The sequence below is a fragment of the Typopeltis vanoorti genome, chromosome 24 (assembly GCF_054136105.1).
Source record: "Typopeltis vanoorti isolate ZY-2024b chromosome 24, IOZ_Tvanoo_1.0, whole genome shotgun sequence".
Classification (NCBI taxonomy): domain Eukaryota; kingdom Metazoa; phylum Arthropoda; class Arachnida; order Uropygi; family Thelyphonidae; genus Typopeltis; species Typopeltis vanoorti.
The window spans coordinates 72,719,882-72,740,785 of NC_143572.1; the positions used below are offsets into that span (position 1 = coordinate 72,719,882).

General features: G+C 36.1%; 1 protein-coding gene across 4 annotated transcripts in view; it reads left to right on the top strand.

Moving 5' to 3' along the window:
* Nucleotides 1–20,904, top strand: part of krz (beta-arrestin protein kurtz) — a 371,699-nt gene that overhangs the window by 108,843 nt on the left and 241,952 nt on the right. Inside the window, exon 1 of one of the 4 annotated variants that reach the window (XM_090414203.1) lies at nt 1,690–1,756. The exons of 2 other annotated variants lie outside the window; for them this stretch is intronic. The gene's annotated coding sequence lies outside the window, so the exon portion shown is untranslated. Of the gene's footprint in view, nt 1–1,689; nt 1,757–14,147; nt 14,353–20,904 lie in introns of those variants that run through there. One more of the 4 variants, XM_090414202.1, reaches the window with a different exon arrangement.

Sequence of the window (20,904 nt, forward strand, 5' to 3'; positions counted from 1 at the left end):
ACCCAAACTCAGTACGAATATAAAGATTTACAAAAATACTTTCGTAGTTGGGTCAGTATATGTGACTATCAATACCAAATAAATATGTGTATCACCAATTGCAATTAATGTGACAAATTTGTTGCAAATAACATTATAATAAAATAAGGAGAGATTATTTAAATCATGCTCTTGAACACTCAATGAACAACAGACCAAGAAAGTCAGATCTACTTATTCAAAAAAATTCATGTTAAAGTATTTTGCAAATTTCAAACTACCCAGAATCAGTGTTTTACATAAATGACACCTGAGGTTCATAAGTTAGGTGTTGGCCCTTTTAAGGGTTATAAAACTAGTTAGAGAAGGAGATTGCCGGAAGGAAGTTTTTTGTTGTTGTTGCCTGACGGTATTTCTTTTCACTAATAAATAATTTATTTATGACTTTAATTAATTAGTGCGTAATACGTATGCACTTAGGCATAATATATCTCGTATTTTTCGTATAATGAAAGATTAACCGCATTTATCCACTTTGCTTTTTTGATTAAGATATTAAATTTTGATAGGTTAAAGATATATATTTAGAGTGCTGGATTTTCCTTATTGCAATGTCATTAACTTGGAATTCACCAAGTTAATACATAACGCAGTTGGTAAAATTACGTTTAAAAATGAAATGCTGCATTCTAGTTTTCTTGGTATTCGTAACTTGAAATAATATCAATCTGAGTTATAAAAGCATATCCAGATGCGGGTGGTTAAAATTTATAAAATTGACGTGATTTGCACTAGTATTGTATAAAACCACTTTACATCATCAGCAGCAGAGAGAACGTTTAATATTTAAACCTACATAATTCACGAATATATTAAACCCACTTCCGAAATAATGTTTATAATTCACAATTTTTGCATTTAATTTATACAATATACTTCAAGACAATTTGGGTTGCTTTTTGAGATTCTCTCTTGTGCACGGTCTAATAAACAAATTGTCTTAAAACGGTAATACACACAGAACAAGCAAAGAGTACTGCTACATGTGTTAACTCAGCATTTTTGAAAGAGCGTACTCCGCCGGGAGGGGGGGGGTACGATATTCAGAAACTCTGTAAATGTACCTAGTGTTGCAGCAAACTATGTACAGTGGTATTGTACTGCAAATGATGCGACTTGTTATTGTTATCTGGACTTCGTACCCCCCCCCTCCCGGCAGAGTACGCTCTTTCAAAAATGCTGAGTTAACACATGTAGCAGTACTCTTGCTTGTTCTGTGTGTACTACCGTTTTATTTGACATTCTGATATGACTAAATCACTGAAAATTCCAAAGCCAGATCTGATCGAAAAGTGCCGAGAGTGAACGTTTTTCCATAAGTCACACTGTTTGTTGACGCGTGATGACGCCTGCGCTGTTGTCTGACAGGTACTGTTTGTCCGTAAAAGGTCACATATTGGATTATTTCAGTTGAACAGCAATGCAAGTCGTGGTGTTATCGTATATATGCGGAATACAGACGTCCGAGTTGTGCAGCAGTTTTTAGCTAAGCACATAACTATTTAGTAGTGTAACAACATCAGTGCCATATTTTCTTTCCCCTCAACTTGTAAAAGATGTGATAATATGGACAGAATTAAACAAAATGCCACAAGTGAACTTTTGACAATACAAAATACCTGAGTTTAAAAAAAGTCCCAGCAATTTCACGGGCACTACAGCAAGTATACTACAAACAAAAGACACATTTTCTGAAGCAAGATTAGCTTTAGATTATGTAAGTACAATTTGATTTTTGCGTATTCTATGTTGCCGCTTTATTTTTATTTGAATTCAGGTGCTAACAAGTTCTTCCAATTCCTCCTAATTGAAAGGTAATGACATAATGCATAAATTTTACTATCAGTTTCGCCTCGTGAGATTTGTAAAAGGTTAGATAATCCAGAAACCCTTCCTATATATCAAAATTGTATTATTTTTCTCTAATACTCAGGGTATAGTTTCATACTGGGCGAAATTGATCCCCCACGCAAGACATTAACAAACATCATTGCCCACAGTGATATTCCAGCCCATAGCCCGTTTTCTTTCCCATAATGCATATCATTATACTCATCCGAAAGGATGTGTGATTTGCATCCTCATCATCATGCTTTTCAAGGATTTAGGCCTAGAGTAGCCTGTTCCGACCTTAGAAGTCATCGTTGAATCTCCTAAGAGGACGTCCTGTTGTTCTTTTTCCTAATGAGTTTGTAATTTAAGGCTTGTTTTGGTAATCTTTCCGTTTTCGGATGTGTGCTTTGCATTGTGGGATAATAAGGGAATTAACATGACACCTCTGTATAAAAGTAGCCTAATCGCAAACTTTGTTTGCTTATACTTAGAGGATTAAACAAGAAATTATATTCTTGTTTAATCCTCTATCTTTAATTAAACTGTCTCGTGTTCAAGGAAAAGTTTCGTGGATATTTACTCTCATTAAAAATATTCAAAAAAAAAAAAAATCGATGATTTTGAATTTCTATCAATACTGGAGTTCCTTCCTAATCATAAACTGCTGGTTACACAAACGCAAGCTCTGTTTTCCATTAACGTTATTGAATTGGAACACTGAACATTTGAATTCCAATTCACAGTGTGATTTTGTTACAACCGATTCATATCGTGTATAATAAACAAATAAAATGAAATTTTATTTGCTTATTATTTATGTCTACTTCAGTATGAAGTAGACATAAATAGCCAAACTAGCAGTACTGTTCTTAAAAAGTTTTAACTTAATTTTAGTTTTCAAAACTGTGCTTGGAACATACTCTTGGCGAAGTTGGTGGCCAAGTACTGTTGTCTTTTCAGACTGCTCCAAAAAAAAAAAAAAAAAGAGCTGCTCGTTATATACTTCTTCGCCTGTGGATGGGTTGTCATAACATAGAGGAAGGTGCCATGTGTATCTGCTGAGACACATTTATTGGCATGTCTGGAGTTATGGAAGAAGCCGCGAAGACTGTGAGACAAGTATATTAAGTATGTTAATCGCGTGTGTCCTTCGCACCGCTTTCTTGTTTTGTAGGATGAAGATGCACACTTAGAACGAAATCATTTTGGCATGTACTTATTTATCGTACACACGAGACATTGCAGAACCTGTAGATCATTGTCGTGTTCTGACTACACTTTAAGAGGAGAGAATCTCTTGATGTGTTCTGAACAGTTGGATTATAGACACTGGGATCATAGCATTCTGTAGGAGGTAAACAGAATGAAAGAAACCATTTGATGGGTTTCGACTTGGATGTGAATTTGATATTGACCAACAGGCACTGTCGTTCTTTAGGGGCTTAAGAAGAAAGGGAAAGAATCATTAAACTGTAGTTCAGTAGAATAGCATGGAAACATCTATAAAGGGAGCAGAAGAGAAACAATTGTCGATTGGGAAGAGGAGGCACATTTTCTTCTTTGTCCTTTCTCGGTGAGAACATGGGGCAGTTGAAATAATTTATTTGGAAATAAGCAAATGGACTTTTATAAATTGAATGTGGCGTCTTTTCAAATACCCTACTCGCGTAAAAAAAATATCAAAAATTAGAATGTGCAAGTTATTCCTAGGAACGTTTTTTTTTTAAGTGTTTATTGGTGGTAGGTGATAATAATAGTAATATGCACATATGCTATTGTCACAACTTCCTTAACCGCTAGTGAAAAGTTGAAGATAATTAAAAAAAAAAGTAGAAAAACCTTGGAAATTAAGCTCGAGTTTTTTATGCCTCCGATAGAAAGCATGTCACCAAAAGATGTTCTTCGCTGCATATTTATTATTTTATTTTCGCATCCTAAGGTTCATATCCCATGGATCAAAGTTGAGGTACATTGGGCCACAGTCTCGTTAATCATTCACCATTATTCAAAATTCGGATACGAATAATAAACAAATAATTTTTACCTATCTTGAAATTCCTGATATGCATCGTTATATTTTTTTCTGAGCGCTTTTCTTTGTCTGTGGTATATGGCATTTGACATTGGATGCATGGCTTTGTGGAGGGCTGTTCTGTTTTATTGTTGTTGCAATAAACTAAAACAGTTCTGGTATCTCGTATTAATTGACGTCTGTGATAAAAAAAAAAAAAAAATGGCATTTTACAAGCCAGGATTATTTGTTTACGAGAGACATTTGTATCAATATATAATCTGTGTCTATATAATGGAATATATTGTATGTGTATATTGGAGTTACGGAGTTCTGGCTAACTTAACCTAGTTTTTAGTCAAAGCTGTTCTAGAACATATAGTTGTCAAACAATAAGAAAGACAAAATGGTGCCATAGCAAGGGTAATCACAGACATCAATTAATCCGAGATACTAGAACTGTTTTAGTTTACTAGAACGATGCATATCATGATGGTTAAAAATTAATTATGCAAAAATGTTTGTTTTGTATTTTGAATAATGGTGAATGATTGACGAGATTATTGCCCAATATACCTCAATTTTCATTCTTGGAATACGAACTTGAGGATACTAAACGAGATTTAGTAACGTCATTCTTGAACTGAATTTAAGAGACGTTTTTGGCTTATGTGAGTTGAAAGATAAAATCACTTTTTGTAGGGTTGAATCGGTCTGCAGATTTTACCACTAAAAATAGATCTGTTGAATTTAAAATTGGGACGACTCGATAATTTTTGGAACAAACCAAAAATTGAGATTGTTCGACATTTTTTTCAAAAATAATCGGTAAAATCGGTCCAATCAGTGGAGAAAAGTTACAGTCGTGCGAAAGGACAGTGAACCCTCCATGGCTGATTCGGTTTCGACGAGGTTCTTTGGTTGGAAAGATGTCGGCTCGAATACAGTGTATGACGTAAAGAGAACCTTTATCGAGGTTGAGTTAGCCAGTCTCAAGAGGAGAGGAAGGTTTTATATATATATATAAGAATATACATGTAGGAAAACGATTAACGAACGACCTTATTGTAAAATTATGGTTTACAAGTTTACAAACAAATTGTTTATTATAAATATTCTTACACATATCCAGTATATAGCTTAGAGGTCATGAGTGGGCATGCATATATTACGAGTGATATTCCACACTGTATATGCGGTCAGTTTTGGTTTAACACGTGGTAAGTAAAGGTGTGTGATATTTCATAGTAAATTGTATCTGAGAGATACCGCGAACTCCGATGTCACTATAGTATTAGTTTAGTTGTTTTTTTCCCCCTTTGTTTCTTTGTTCAATAATTTCTAAATTGTAACTGAAAATAAATAAACCATGTATTGTATTTGCAGTTTTTTTTTTTTATCATCGCATTTTAGCACATACTTGTAATGAATGTATCCCTCAGATACACGCGACCTCCGCAGGGTTAATGAGCCCTAAATACTGCGAATTATTATTACTACGAAAGGAATATGTTAGACGGTACATGAAACAATAAACTTGTTTCAGGCATGTCTTGCAAATCAGTAACGCGTGCGTGTCCTCAACTAAACCAACATCTTTAGAATTCTGCCTTGTGTATCAAAAGAAAAAAAAAATAGTAATATTTAGCACCTATTAGATTATTTCATGTACGTCCATAATATGTATGTTATCCTCGGGTTCTGGTTGAATTGAATTTAGATATTATCTCTAGAAAGAATCGAATGAATTTTGATGTTTAGGATTCTACAATTTCTAAATCTTCCGTACTTTTAGTATACTCTTCTTACATTTACCGGTGATACCCTCGAAACCTGTCTAACAAATATTCTGTTGAAAGAGAGCAAGATAACGAATACTCTCGATGACTAACTCCTTACTTGCCATTTGATTCTTCTGTATATGCGTACAGTATATATAAATTCGTGACATTATCGCATTACAAACGAACTGCTGCGCCATTAAACTGAATCTAGATCAGCTATTCTCGTTTACAGTTCTGTTTTTGATTCATTTTGGCTGAACCTTTGGAAATGTATGTCGAATATCAGGGGGAAGATCTGGAATTCATTCAGAATGTTTTCTATTCGTTGAACTGACTCCGTATGTCTCTCAAAGCTGCAGTAGCGTTGTTGGTTTTCACTTGCCTACTTCCGTTGGTTGTAAAGTTTCCAATTTCGTCATCCTTCAGTAGGTTTTTAATCCGCCGTTACCAGCAAGAAATTCCGGATAAGCCTTAATTTGTTCTGAGGGCTTTCTTTTATTGCGCCACCCTCTTCTTTCTAATTAACTGCGGCAATAACGTGGCATTTGGCATATGACCGCCTGAATGATTCTGCTGTTTTATTGTTGTTCTTAGTGGTGTTCGTATAAAGGATTAATTGGCATTTGTGACCTTAGGACGTCACTTATGGTAGGGCATGATTATTTATTTACGAGAGACGTCTGGGTATCTACTCTGAGAATAGAACAAAAGGCTACAATTTTGTACGATATACCAGTGGTAAATAGTGTTTAGAGAGGTTAGTTGCTTTGTTTATTTACATTTGATAATCTATAATTACTTGAGTAGAGACTACAGTCCTCAGAAATACGCGACATGAATAACTTAGCAGGGTTCGGAAATGGCAGTTGATTGTATAAAATGTAACAGAGTCCGGAATTGTCCAATACCGGACTCTGTTACACTTATACTCCTACCCCTCTTAAAGCGGACATCCGTTTTTACTAAACTGATAACTCGTTTTTTTTCCCCCTCTTCCTCTATTTAGCTGAGTATTCGACGTCACGCAAGAACAGATCATGTGATCACCAATCACTTGTCCACTTTGTTGCCTTTCCATACACTTGTTTGGAATTAAACGAAACAAGTAAGGCTAATTACAAGTATTATGTCTATGATTTGCATAGTGAGTTTGCTTGGTTTTTTTCGGGTGAAGAACCCCGTGACCAACTCATGAGACCGTCTAACTCACCTTCAGTTGATGAAAGACCCTTTAAAAGTTTTTCGCGTGCTAGATGGTATTCGAATCCAGTCTTTTCAACCATTTAGTCGTCGTTCAAGAGGCTCTTTCCCTACAGTTGCGCATATTATAGTGCCATTAGCAGATATTGATTGTTGAGTGTTTCATATCGAAGTTGTCAGGTCTCGGTCACTAGCAGTAACTGTCGTATTTGTCCACGTTCTGTAAAGCTGTAACCCAGAACCATATTAAAAATTCCATGACCGCACACTGGCTCTAGACCTCCCCCCCTTCCAAAAAAAAAATTCGTAATATATAATCTCCATAACGATGACGGTCTTTGTCATTTTCCTGACTGCGATCGATCACTTTTTTTTTTTTTTTAACCTATATTCTTCACTGCTTCGATTGTGTCAAATAAAATTTATTTTTATAGAATCTACTGTAGAGACCAAACGCAGACCTGTGGTAAGCGGACAGTTATCCAGCAATGAAATTCATCCCTGCCTGAAGATAGTCACAAGTGTCCATGATGGAATTCAAGCCCGCAGCCTGTTGTTGAAGAACGGGTACGCTAACTCTTCTGCAGATCATGCGGGTGGATGTATCGTACTTCACTAATAATGGCAATGACGTACGACCCAACTTTCCTGGTAAAGGGGTAGGATTATCATAAACAATATAATAGCAGTTAACAGAGTTTAGTTTCTTCTGCCATAATTCCAAACATCCCATTTTCTCTGGTGGATGGAATTCGTATTAAAAATGAAAATAAACAAAACGCATCTTGATAAACAGAGCGGTAAGGTTTCAGAATTCGCTAGCTTCCTGTGATATAGAATTTTCGAGATTTACTGCCTCAGCAAAAATAACACATTTTAATAATGAAAATTCCATCCTAATATGCGTTGTTTACTAGATAATGTGTTAGCATACTGCCCGTTAGGGACAGATTAAATTTCACGCAGCTCTAGAAGGAATTAATTATTTTAACTAGGGAAATTGCCGTGAGATTCACTAAAGATATCGCTTTGTTGCTAGGTTGTTAATACCCGAATTGCACATAATGCAGCTTGCGGGGGGGGGGGGAGATATGAGCACAGCTTCTTTCCTTTTCCTCCCTAGATTGAAGTCTCGCTATTCTTATAGTCTCTAAAGGCTGTTTATATACTGTATATTATTTATGAAAATCGCCCAAGTGAAGTTTGGGTTTCCATACTGTTGCCAAAGTAAAACGATATGGCATATCTTTCTTGAGATACATAGAAAGTAGATGCAACTTTGGAGATCATTTATTGTTTTCATTACTAAAGTCTGGTTACCCTAACTGTATAATCACTGCAGTCAGTTGATACTGTCTTCATTCTTTTGTTTTTGTATTCATTTTGTTTCTACAAGCTTCTGTGTGTAATTGAGGATGCAAAGGATTGTAGTTTGCTTATTCATCTTTGCTGCCTTTTAATCGATATTACTATTTAGTGCATTTCCCATTTTTGCTAGTAATGCACTGTTTGCGAAATTATGCTGTCGTACATGTGTGTGTGTCCATAGAGGTCCGTCCTCTTTTGCTGCGGATGTACAGTGCACCGGAAATATAGTATACAAAATGCAACGTGTGCGTACTTTAAAGTGCGCGCATTGATTTCACTATCAGATGCTTTTAGCTGTGTGACATTTTGCAGCTGGGTCACACGGAAGGAATGTCAGCGCGACGTTGAGTTATCAAATCGAACCATTGCTTTAAAAGTACACGTACCTGCATCTTCAACCAGCATCGCGTGGATTTCAAAGGACACGTATTTCGATGAAGACGCACTTTGGATTAAGCGTGCTTCCACTGCTAATGAGCTTCGAATGGACAGATGATACAGTACACACTCACAGCTTTCGTATATTATAATGGAACCCAGGAGATATCCTGATTTATCCGACCAACTGATAATGTATATAAGGCTATTCCTTTTTTCTATTAGCCGAATTTAAACTAGGTGTAATTTGAGATATTGAAACTTAGTTTTTTTGTTGGAGGTTGCATTTTTTAAAATAAATGTGTTTTTAAAATGTTTCGATGGTCTGGTAACGGTTTCAAACTTTGGTTTTCATCAGTCTGGTAAAAACCCAGAATACTTCAACAGGTCACTTTTGAAGGATGTATTTGCATGCCACGATCCTCGTTACGCACTGTATCTTGAATGTTGAGAAAAACGCCATTCTTTTGGCTATTTATTTCGTCCTCTTTAGCTGTGCCAATTGCGATTATCTTATGGAATTATTAACTGAAATTTGTATTTTTGTTGACTAAATAAAATTGCATTTCTTATCCGCTATTTTACTGGTGTTTTCGCACAAGCAATATTACAAATATGCAGTATATCCCTGATTTTAGGTGTAGAGTGAATTTTTGCTCGTAATCAGCTTATTTCCTACAGTTTTCTTTGCTTCCCCTTTTCCACTAACACTCAAAGAGAAAAAAAAAAAAAATCTTCTGGCTTGACTTCATTTCCACTAATAGATTTTTATTTTTGATCACAACTCAGTCGGTAACGGCAATGCCGTTTGATCGAAAACACATTGGTTCGAATCCCGTTTAGTACGAGAACCTTTAAGGGTTTTTCAACTGAAAGTGGGTTAGCCGGTTTGTGAAGTGAAAAACCCAAGTTTTGAAACTTTTGTTACGAAACAGTTACTGGTCAGAAGAACATATTACACTTAACAGACATAGATTTAGTAGCTTCTGCTGTAACTGTAAATTAGCGCAACCCTTCATCACTAATTTAAAATTTGTTTAAGTTAATCACTCCTGAAATCAGCATTTGACATTACGTTGTTAATTTTGATAAAGATTCAAGCATTTAGAACGAACACCTCTTACCGTAGTAGAAAAGACAACTGCTCTCTGGTTACGAAAAAAATTGTTACGAATCTTTGTTAGTTGGTCTTATGCCGAAAGTGGCATCATTTTCCTTCTCGGACATTAATGTTTTTACTTCTTCAAGCAAGACTAAACCGGTCAGAACTCACGCTTGGCATAAACAATACAACTCTCATAACTTAGTTGCCTTATACAGCCGAAACCATAATCTTAGCTAGAAAATATCAAAATAATAATAATGTACTTGAATATTCGATCTCGCCCGTGTGATGTTGCGAAATTCAATAATTTATTATGACAGCATTCCATAAAAAATTTTTATTGCATGTGGGACAGCACATGCAATAAAAAAACGCCTTATTGACAAAATTTAATAATACGTATTCCAGCATTTTACTATCAGAATTTGGATGCCTCATGGAAGACCTCCTGCTGATTTTTAGTAGAAGTTTGTATATTGTACTCCACAACTCTTCCTTCCAAGTGTAAATGTTTTCTTGGCGGTGTCCAAATTCTACGTTTTCCATCATCCCACAGATGTTTTATTTCCGATAGAATATCTATAGGATTTTTTGTCCCGATTAAGTCGGAGATCTGTTTCGCCTATTGTAGTAGTCTGGTGTATCTTCTTTATACCACATTTTCACAACCCTTCCTTTGGGATATGGAGTGTTATCGTTGTGGAAAATATAAAGGCCGATTCTATAAAATTATCATAATGCAGGACACCCCAGTTGTCTGTCAATGTTTGACCTACTAGCGATGATTCATTCCATGCATTACGATCAGTGGATGTAATCCACACCCCGAGAAGGAAATCCACATCATTATAGTACCACCTTTAAAGTTCATCATGAGGACACCCACATTCAGGTAAAGAGCGTTCTACAGGCATCCTCGACAAACCATAACTACATGGATTGGAAGAGCATGTAGTTATGGTTTGTCACTCAACCCTGCTGAGTGACCTCGGTCTATAGCTTGGCGCATATAATTCGACGATGTGTCATAGTTGTTAACATGGGAATTTGAGGTTTGTAGCTCTTTTGTGAGAATTCATAAGGTGGAAACACTTGTGGCTGCTCGCAGTTCCTAAGACAGATTCTGTAGGGTTTGACGCAGTTAACAGCTTTCTCAAGAGTGGATGCTCTTTTCAGTCAGTATTTTAGGCGTATCAAGTCATACCTCTGTTATCTGTAGATCTCCATTTCTTTAATGCATTGCTAGCTGCGAACTTGAAATTACTGCGCCCATCGTTCGGCATACAAGATGAAAAGGACTTCCGAGCGAAACGCTCATTTTCCTTTACTATTACAAAATTTGCATATTGCTCATCAAACTGTAGGATGTTTCATAACTTGGAAGGGCAGTGTATATACGGTTAATAAATACGTGTGTATATATCGGCGTATAGGACAAGGCTTAAATTTTAGGCTATTTTTAGGTTTTAAGCTTTCAGGTGTATAAGACCAATTTCTTCTTTCTTGTATTAATGCAACGTTAGGTATTGTTGTTATATCCATTATTTTTATATCTATGCATATCCGTTATTTTTTTGCATAGCATAGATTTAGTATTTACGCGAATTACCCTAATTAAATAATTAGCCACAATTTTAATTATTTATTAATTTTGCATTTTTTTTTAATTTTAAGATTATTAAAATTGTTATCATTTAAAATCATGGAACCAGCAACAAAACGAAGAAAGTATGAAGCTCGATTTAAAATAAGGGTAATTGAAATGGCAAAGCAAAATAATAACTGTCTGCTGCAATAAAGTTTGACATAACCGAGAAGATGGTAAGAGAATGGAGGAAGAAAGAAGATATTTTAAACAAATTGCCAAAGATAAAATGTGCGATGAGAACGGGAACCATCCAATGGCCGCAACTGGAAAATCACGTGGCAGAATGGTTATCTTGTTACAAGAAATGTGATTAGAGCATATGCACTAAAATGGTCAAGATTGAATCCGGATGAAAGTATAGAATTTCAAGCTACTTCAGAATGGTGTAATCGTTTTATGAACAGACAAAATCTGGTAATACGACAAAAATTGCTCAAAAACTACCAGCAGATCTTGACCACAAACTTACCAGTTTTCATAAATTTATTATTCAGTTGAGACAAGAATATTGTCAAATATTGGAAATATGGATGAAACTCCTATGAGCTTTGATATGATAAGCAATACAACAGTGGAGTATAAAGGTAGTAAGAGTGTGCTAGTTCGAAGTACAGGTCATGAAAAAACAAGGTTTACGGTTGTGTTGTCATGTTTGACTGATGGAACCTAGTTAAAACCAATGATCATCTTCAAACGTAAAACTAAACCTAAGATAAAATTTCCTTCAGGTGTTTTTGTACATTTTCACGAAAAAGGATGAATGGACAAAAATGGTGTGAAATTATGGATAAATAAGGCGTGGAAAACGCGCCCAGGTGGTATAATGAAGAAACGCAGTTTATTAGTATGGGATATGTTTCGTAGTCATTTAACTGAGAATACTAAAAGTCTTCTAGAAAAAAATAACACAAAAATTGCTGTTATTCCAGGTGGTTTAACTTCTATATTGCAACCTAGACGTCTGCTTGAACAAACTGTTTAAAGATCACATGCGAGAAGAGGGGAATAATTGGATGTTGACTGGTGAAAAATCATTTACAAACGGTGGATCGATGCGCGCTGCATTACTTGATATGTTGTGCAATTTTGCGATCAAAGCATGGAATAAAGTAAAAGTAGAGACTGTAATAAAATCATTTAAAAAGTGTGGAATCTCTAATCTTATGGATGGTACGGAAGATGATCTGTTGTGGGACACTGATGACAATGAAAACGAAATCAGTTCACCGGATTCGAACTGGGATCCATATGACGATCATTTAAACAATGAATCTGAAGAACTATTTTCAGCAGATGAGGAAGAAAATTAACATGAAAATTGAGGTTAATAATTATAATTTGTTTTTTAAGACTTGCATCTATTGTAATATTTTAAATAAATTTATGTAACAAAAAATTAATCTGATTTGTTTATAAACGCTGCCTATTTTCTTATATAACGATATATTGTAACTACCTAACTGTTCATCCAAGAAATTAAGCTTCCGTTTTTATACTCGCCGTATAAGATGACCCATGATTTCGAGGTGTTTCTGTAGTATTTGAGAGTCGTCTTATACTCCGACACATACGGTATATATGTGTATTTTAAAATAACGAATGTTTTTGATCTAGTCTGTGCTGATATTGCATAGGGATAAAAAAAATAATAATAATAAAGCTCTCATTGACCGCATTCCGTAATGAAAACAACAATTTCATACGTTTCACTCGTTTAATATCAAACGGAACCTGTCTCGACCCGTTTCTTTTTGCCGTTAACTCACTCAAGGTTTTTTTTTTTTTTTTCCTGCAGCGTGTTGAATTCTATTTTAGAGCAACTAAAGAAGTTAAATACCAACGGTGGCTAGTGCATTAACGTATTGCAGTAGATTAAAATATTAGTCGGTGGCACGTGAAAATTTCGTTTGAACTCTACAAATGTATTTAATGACAGCGAGTGCTTTCATCGTGTTTCGAAAACCTTATTTGCTCCTTGCAGGAATTATCACATTTTATGGGGGGGGGGAGAGAAATCGTCCTTAGTAGATGCATTTTCTTAAAGCTAATGTTAATTCGCATCTTGAAGGTTTATCTCTTGTGGACAGGCAGAATTATCGCTGGTCGATCATCTACCATCAGAGCATTCCTTTTAGGTGTTGTTTCCCGGTCATGACGTCAATGCACGTCATCCGCGAACGATGAAAAACGTCTGCGATGCAAGAGACTGTTGTTGGAGTTATCATTTCAAACTCTACATGTAGTAGCTTTGATAGTAATAGATTCAAGTCTGTTAAAATAATCCTAGTTTTTTTTTTTTTTTCCCCCTTCTCTTTCAAATGCTTACATAACGACTTTTGAAATTGCTGTGTTGGCAGTTGGAAGTCTTGTTTCCGGTGAAGAAAATTACATTGCTAGCTATTTTCGAGCATTTATTGACGCAGATTAGAAATTTCCCTTTCCCGTAGCAACCTTGTTAAGACGAGTTCAACAAGCCACTCCCTTTCTCCTTCTCCCCCCCCCCCCCCCCACCCTCTCAGCCGTCGATGGCCGGACCAAGTATGCATGCAGGAACTGAGGCGCACATCCTGTGCTTCTCAGTTCTCCTCTCTCCGTTGCTCTTAGCTCATCACAGTCGTCTTCCGTGCTCAGGGGTAACCAATGTCAGTCGTTGTTCAAGTGCCCGGCCCGTGACAAGTGGCGCAGTGATAACGGTTGCCTGGCAGCAGGAAGCTTCCGCATCTCTCTCTCGTTGCATGAAAGCTGCCGGGCTCGTCGTGTGTGCTTGTGTGTATATGTGTGCGCGTTGCGATGGCCAGATGTTGTCTGCCCGTTGTTAAGTGCGTTCTGTAATGGTGGCACGTGAAAATTTCTTAATTTGTGACGGTTCAGTGTCTGCACGTGGGTGGATAATTATCCAGTTTGCGTGAATGAAAACTTTTGCCAGATCGGGAAGAGTTTGGCGGTAATGATGCAGTGAGTTCCTGTTCCAATTAGATGTGAGAAGGTAAGTGTGAACGAAAATACTGCCGATACGCTTTAGTACAAACGTTGTCAAACGGTTTACTTTCTCTTCCCCTCTTTATACTGTTGAATTCAGTTTTGCTACTGAAAATGTAGAGAGCTGCAGCGTCATCTGGTCAGTGGTAACTGCGCTTTTTACGATGAGCAGAACCCAATGGCTTTGGCCAAAGCAAGGTTATTACATTTAACAAGAAATAACAAAATTTGCCAATGATCAAATGATGTATCAAATGTTGCTCGCGAATTCGCTTCCGGTTTAGTGATACTGCCGTTTATTCAGTCGTACTGGTAGATAAGCACATCTGTAATTTGATACGTATAACACCGGATGGATTGATGTCGACCAGAAAGGTTTCTTTGGTTGCCTTTGTCACTTGAATGAGCGATATCCATTCATAGGAAGGAACGAAGCGAATGAACTTGCTGGTGCGTAGACTCTTTCCATAGAAAGCTTTGCTGTTCTGTATATAAAAATATCATTTTATTCGCGCAAGAAGTGACAGGTAAAAAGCTTTGTTGAAATCAAATGGTTGATTTCATTTTGTGTGCAACTACTTATCTGATTAACCTAATCGCTCTGTAAAAAGGTGTTTTGAATCGTGAGTCATATTCTGTTTATTGACCCTCCTTTATTAGAAAAATCAAAATAACATTTGAAACTGCGCACACCCATTGTTAATAAGCAAGACTGACCAACTTGTAATGTCAGAGTAAGAATTGATGTCTTTATTACAAGTACCACGAGGTTATATCCGAAACACTCGGCACTGATTCAAACAATTTGCTCGCTTTGACGTGTAACAAGTTGAACCTTCATCTTTTTCCCTTTTGTGTTCTATAAACCGTTGGTCTTTTCATGATGCCGTATTACTTCTCTTGTAATATGGCATCATGAATTTAGAAAACGAACAATTTCCTATTGAATATAAAGACACTAAATATTGTGTTTTTATGTCGACGAAATCAATTTGGTTGGAGAAATCGCACTACTGTTGTACGGTGCTAGAAGTGACGTTTCTGGTCAAGTTATTATTGCTTGTATAGAGACAGTTTCCTGTCAAAATCTTGCTTTGGATTTTGCAATCAGCAGTTTTTTTTTTTTTTTTTCGAAAAATCATTGTAGTTATCACGAGACGCGGTTTGTGACTACCTAGAATAAGGAACAAGACGTGTGTCTTGAGAAATTAATGACGATACCTAGGCAATCAGTTCTGTAAATAGCATTTGGTTGATTATCCAGTGAACCATTCAAGATGTTTTGAGTGGTTCCTCGTTTTTAAGACGAGCGAACATCTGTCAAAAGTGACTCCCGGATGCCCTCCAGCTAACTGAAACTGAAGATCAATGGTTAAAGAAAATGCTGTTTCATTTTCTGTGTTTTTCTCGTTGAGAGTAAGAGAGACGAATGGGGGGAGGCCAGGTCTATTTCCGTGAGTAAAGGTGTTGGACAGGTAGAATACCGTGTACACACATTCGAGTGTTAAAAACAAAATATTTAATGCTATTGAACAAATATTTTCTAAAAGCATTTGACGGCAACATACATTTTCTGTTGCATTGAGGCCATTTATTTCTTAAATTATTGATATACGCAGCCACTAGTACAGTTATATTCACCTCTTTCGTAATAACCTATTTAAGATGTGTACATTGCTCACATCTCATTTCTTTTATGTTCTACGAAAATCTCTTCCACACAAGAAATAAAGTGCATCTAAGAAAGAATCTCATATATAGTTCGCTTGAACTGTAATCCTGTTGATCGTCATCTTGCGTGAGGAAGCACTGTTGAGTCGTAGCAGATTACGACATACGACACACCACAGAACGATACAAAAGTCAGTTGACAACGAAAAAACTGTCACGGACATCAAGAATTAACGGTATCTCCATTGCACGAACCACCCAACATGTTATGTTTGAAGGCAGCTTAATGACCATTGAACAGATACAGTAATTGTCAGTTAGTGACATTTTACGATTTTGTTCAGGTAGAGATTTTTGGAAGTTCAAGATAGTCTTGCATACGATAATCTGTAAATGCTGGTAACAGATTTACGATGTAAATAGCAAGGAAACCAATAACAGTTTTGCGTCACTCTCACTGATACTCGAATAAGAGCGATGCATGCACTATTTTGTTAATGCCTTCAGTAATTCATATAATTAACTTCCAGTAATGTCGTCTTTTAAAAGCCGACAGATAATAATAAATGGACTCTTTGTTGAAAATGATTTACCAGCGAGTTACATGATATCTGTAATTACAGAAAAATATGCGCAGTTGGCAGTTTTAGATTCCTCTAATGAAGTGACTGAACACAACTTAACCTCAAAAAAGAAAAGAAAAAAAAAAGCTCTTCAAGAAAATATTCCCCAAGTCATTGAATACTTTTCCAAAGACCTTAACTACCATTATGTTGCAAGCTCGACAGTCAATTTGGCCTCGTGCCAGAATCGTAGCCGAAGTTCATGGGGTCGCACGTTATTACTTCATTTATACTAATTCCCTTCCCCTCAACTCCTGCTGTGTGCGTCATGGACTAGGTAGGAACTAGTTAGCGGCGGGTGTCCACATTGCCTCTTGATATCAGATGATCGGTACAAGGAGATGATGATAACGAAGCTCATTGTTGTCCTTACTCTTTGGATTTGCCATCTCAGTTTGTGTATTTAATAGATTAAAGGGCGAACAATACGCTCTCGTTTCCTTTTTGCGAGTCACATTGATATTTTCAGTGCTTTGAAGATATCTTGGAACAAGATGTTTGTAAGTAGATTTTCCTTTGTCCCATCTTAATTAGAAAGTTGATACTAATTTGCGATTTGTGACACAGAGAGAGAGAGAGAGAGAGAGAGAATCGTGAATTAATATGGATAGAAAATCCCAGTTTTCGAATGTGTTTTCAGCTGTAGAAAAGTTTCATTTTAAAGTGAAAACAATAGTATTGCAGCGGTATAACATTAATATTAACTTATCTATTTATGAAATAGGAAATGTGACTATAAAGTAATACTTGTAACTGTAATTCTGATCAACTTCATTCGCTTCAAAATGAAAAACATTTTTAAAAACATGTAATGAACTAACAAGACAGCTTCTATGATGTAGAACGTTATTCACTACTGAAGTAGCACGATGTCCTCGTTTTCCAATTTTTACAGCTACTGAATTTCTTATCCTTTTGACGTTTTCGTCAACTCTGTGAATTGCTAGACGACAGCTGCTTGGATCGTTATTGCTTGCTTTGACATTTCAATTAACACACTTGTAGGTTTTATCAGCTTGAATTAAAATTTGGCGTTAGTTCCTTATTTTCCGAAAAACGACTACCCACCTTGTTCTTACTACGAAAGCAGAATTGATCAGATTAATATGCGATGATATCCAGTCAGTAATGATGTCCTTTGGTCGTAAAGTTGACCTGGATTCGAATCTTGTCTAGAACGTGAAGAGTCTTTACTAGAAATTTTCAACTAAGAATTATCCTAAGGAGATAGAGATTTACCTCCTAGTTTTTTCATCTCTCAAAAAATAAATTAATTAAAATAAAAACAGGCAAACCAGCCAGAAGAACAACGTTGTTAGCCTTAGTTACTTCGGCAGCAATTTAAAACGACCAACCCAGCCATTACGCGACTCCTCTCGGTTAAGAATCAAAACATCTTAATAAGTGCTTACTTAAAATCATTGTGATTCCTTTTTAGCTAACACGCGTGTGTCATCCTTGCTTAACTTAACCAAAATAAAGATTTTTGTGTGCATTGTTACATTTCTCAATTGTCAAAAACCATTGCTTGTTTATACCGCTGTAGGTTCGAATCCCTGCCTAAAACATGGATATTTTAATAGCCTGCTCTAGATGAGCTTGTCTTCAATATTGGGGAGAAGAAACAAACAAAACCTTACGGGCGTCATCTCTGAGAAATTAACAGACAGACGAATTCATAATAAATTTCAACTACTTGCTGTTCAAGTGGCTGTGTATCGAAGTCAGTTATATCTGTTCTTCGAGCGAGTGTTGTATTAGCATATTTTTTACTATTATTTCTTTTTTACTATTTAGCTTTTTATAGTAGCAAACAAATAAATCTGAACACTCACATTTTAAAGAAAAAAATTAATTTCGCAAGAAAATAAGTCGTCGTCAGGTAGCATCCTCTAGAAAGAGGGTTGCAGCAGATGAGCAGCTCTTCTCCATTTCTCTCTGTCTGTCATTCTTAAACCAGTCCATTCCACGATGTCATTGAACCACTCTCTAGTTGGTCTTCCACATCTTCTCTTCCCCCTCAACTTTCCCTTGTAATATAGTTCTTGTCAGGTGTCCCGAAGTACCTCACAGAAGATATCCTGCAAATCTGATCTTTCTTTGCATAATATTCTTTAGCAGTGTTCTTTCCGTCCCAACTCTTCTTAAAACTTCTTAATTTGATATTCTCTCTGTATAGCTAATCTTTTCCATCTTTCTATAACACCACATTTCCAATGCATTAATTCTTTTCTTTCCATTTCTCTCTTTCTGAGTGTCCATGACTCACTTTCATAACTTGCAATACTTCAAACTGTTGCTTTAACTATTCCAGCTGTAACACTTATTTTAATATTCTTGTTTATTAAAATTTTCTTCATTTCCATAAATGCCGATTTAGCTTTGTCTATTCTATTTCTAATGTCCAACTCTGAAGTTCCTTTCTCTAAGATGTTAAAGATCCAGCTACCTAAATATTGAAATCTATCCACGTCTTCTAAAATCTTTCCTCCACATCTTATCTTTACATTATCATCTATTTTTCTGCCCATTATCTTGGTCTTCTTTGTGTTAATTCTTAGTCCGTACTCTTTACAAGAGTTTTCAATTCTTTGAACAATTTGTTGTAATCCATTTTCACTTTCTGCCATCACCACTACATCATCCGCATAGCTTAAGTTATTAATGATTCTTCCATTTATTCCTTCTTCTACATCCACAAGTGCCTCTCTAAGCATATGTTCACTATAAAGGTTAAACAATAATGGTGATAACTTGCATCCTTGTCTAACTCCTCTCTCTCCACTGGTAATTCTACTGTTTCCTCTCCATTTACACATACTGACACTGTTTGTGACCATTGTAATCTCTTTAAAATTTCCAAGTCATAAGAGTCAATAGAAATATTTTCTAGAATGTCAAAAAAGCCTTTTATGCCTCACTGTATCAAATGCCTTTTCAAAATCGAGAACTCCCCCCCCCCCCCCAAAAAAAAAAACAACTTTCCATCATGGTTTAGTGTTTTCTCGCCAATAATTCTTAGACAAGTTATAGCCTCTCTAGTTCCTCTGTTGGTTCGGAATCTAAACTGTTCCTCATTCATTTCTTCTTCTATTTTATTCTTAATTCTCTGTAAAATTATTTCGTTTAAGCATGGACTCTACCAACGTAGAACACATTTTTCTTATTTCTGCATCTCGAAACCATAGTTTTATAATGGATTATATTAAATTATCCTTTCTATCACACTTTAGCTTTCCAAGTCTCTTTTTCACCATGACCCACAAATTTTCTGTTGGGTTAATGTCAGGAGTGTTATCTGGCCACTGAAGCAATTGGATGTGATTTTTGAGGTTGTGACTTTTTTTGAAGTGTGGCGTGGAGCGAGATTCTGTTGGAAGATGAGTTCTTTGGCTTTCTGGATTTGTGGCACCACTCTTTTCTCCAATATTTTTATGTATTAGTCACTTTTCATCATACCGCCAGCAGGTACAAGTGATCATGGACTGTCATTTGTAAAACAATCCCAGAACATCTTTTTAGCTGGGTGTTTAGGAGCTTGTTGAAGGTGGGCAGAAGTCTTCTCAGCCGCTGATTTGCAAACATAGGGTACTCGTTTTCCTCGGGCAAAGAAATGGCTCTCACTAGAGATATGACCATCTTCCACTTGTCTACAGTTTAATCTTTGTACACTTTTGCCCACTGGAGCCTTTTTCTGCATAGCCTTCGTCAACTTTTTTTTTTTTTTTTTTTTTTTTTTTGTCTGTGGGCAGTCCTCCCTGCTTTCAAGAATTTTCGAAGGACTGTCATGTCAGAAACATTAATCTTACTAGCTGCCAAGTCTCTATTTAAGTCTACAGCAGACAATCTTGGAGTCATTTTGCTTTTCATAACTAGTAAGTGGAGTTTTCCTTTTTCGCTCACATTTTCGTTTTCTGTCAGGAGAAAAGGTACCTTTCTCCCTAAGCCTCTTTAAAATTGCATTAACTGTGCCCAACCGAACACTACACTTATTGGCTTGTCTTTCAGTCATGAATGTGTGCTGAGAAAGAGTACAGATTTTTGAGATGTATCCATTATAGCTACACATAATGAATAAACCACTACGAATGCAACTTATTTACACTATAAAAACGCACAACACTATTGATAATAGTAGAGATAGTTAAAACACGTAGCACTGAATGAAAAGAGTGAACTAGAACTGAAACAAAAATCAAAAACTTGACGAAAAATTCGACTTGTTCGGATTAATTTGTTCGCTACTGTACCTGTCACCGAAATAT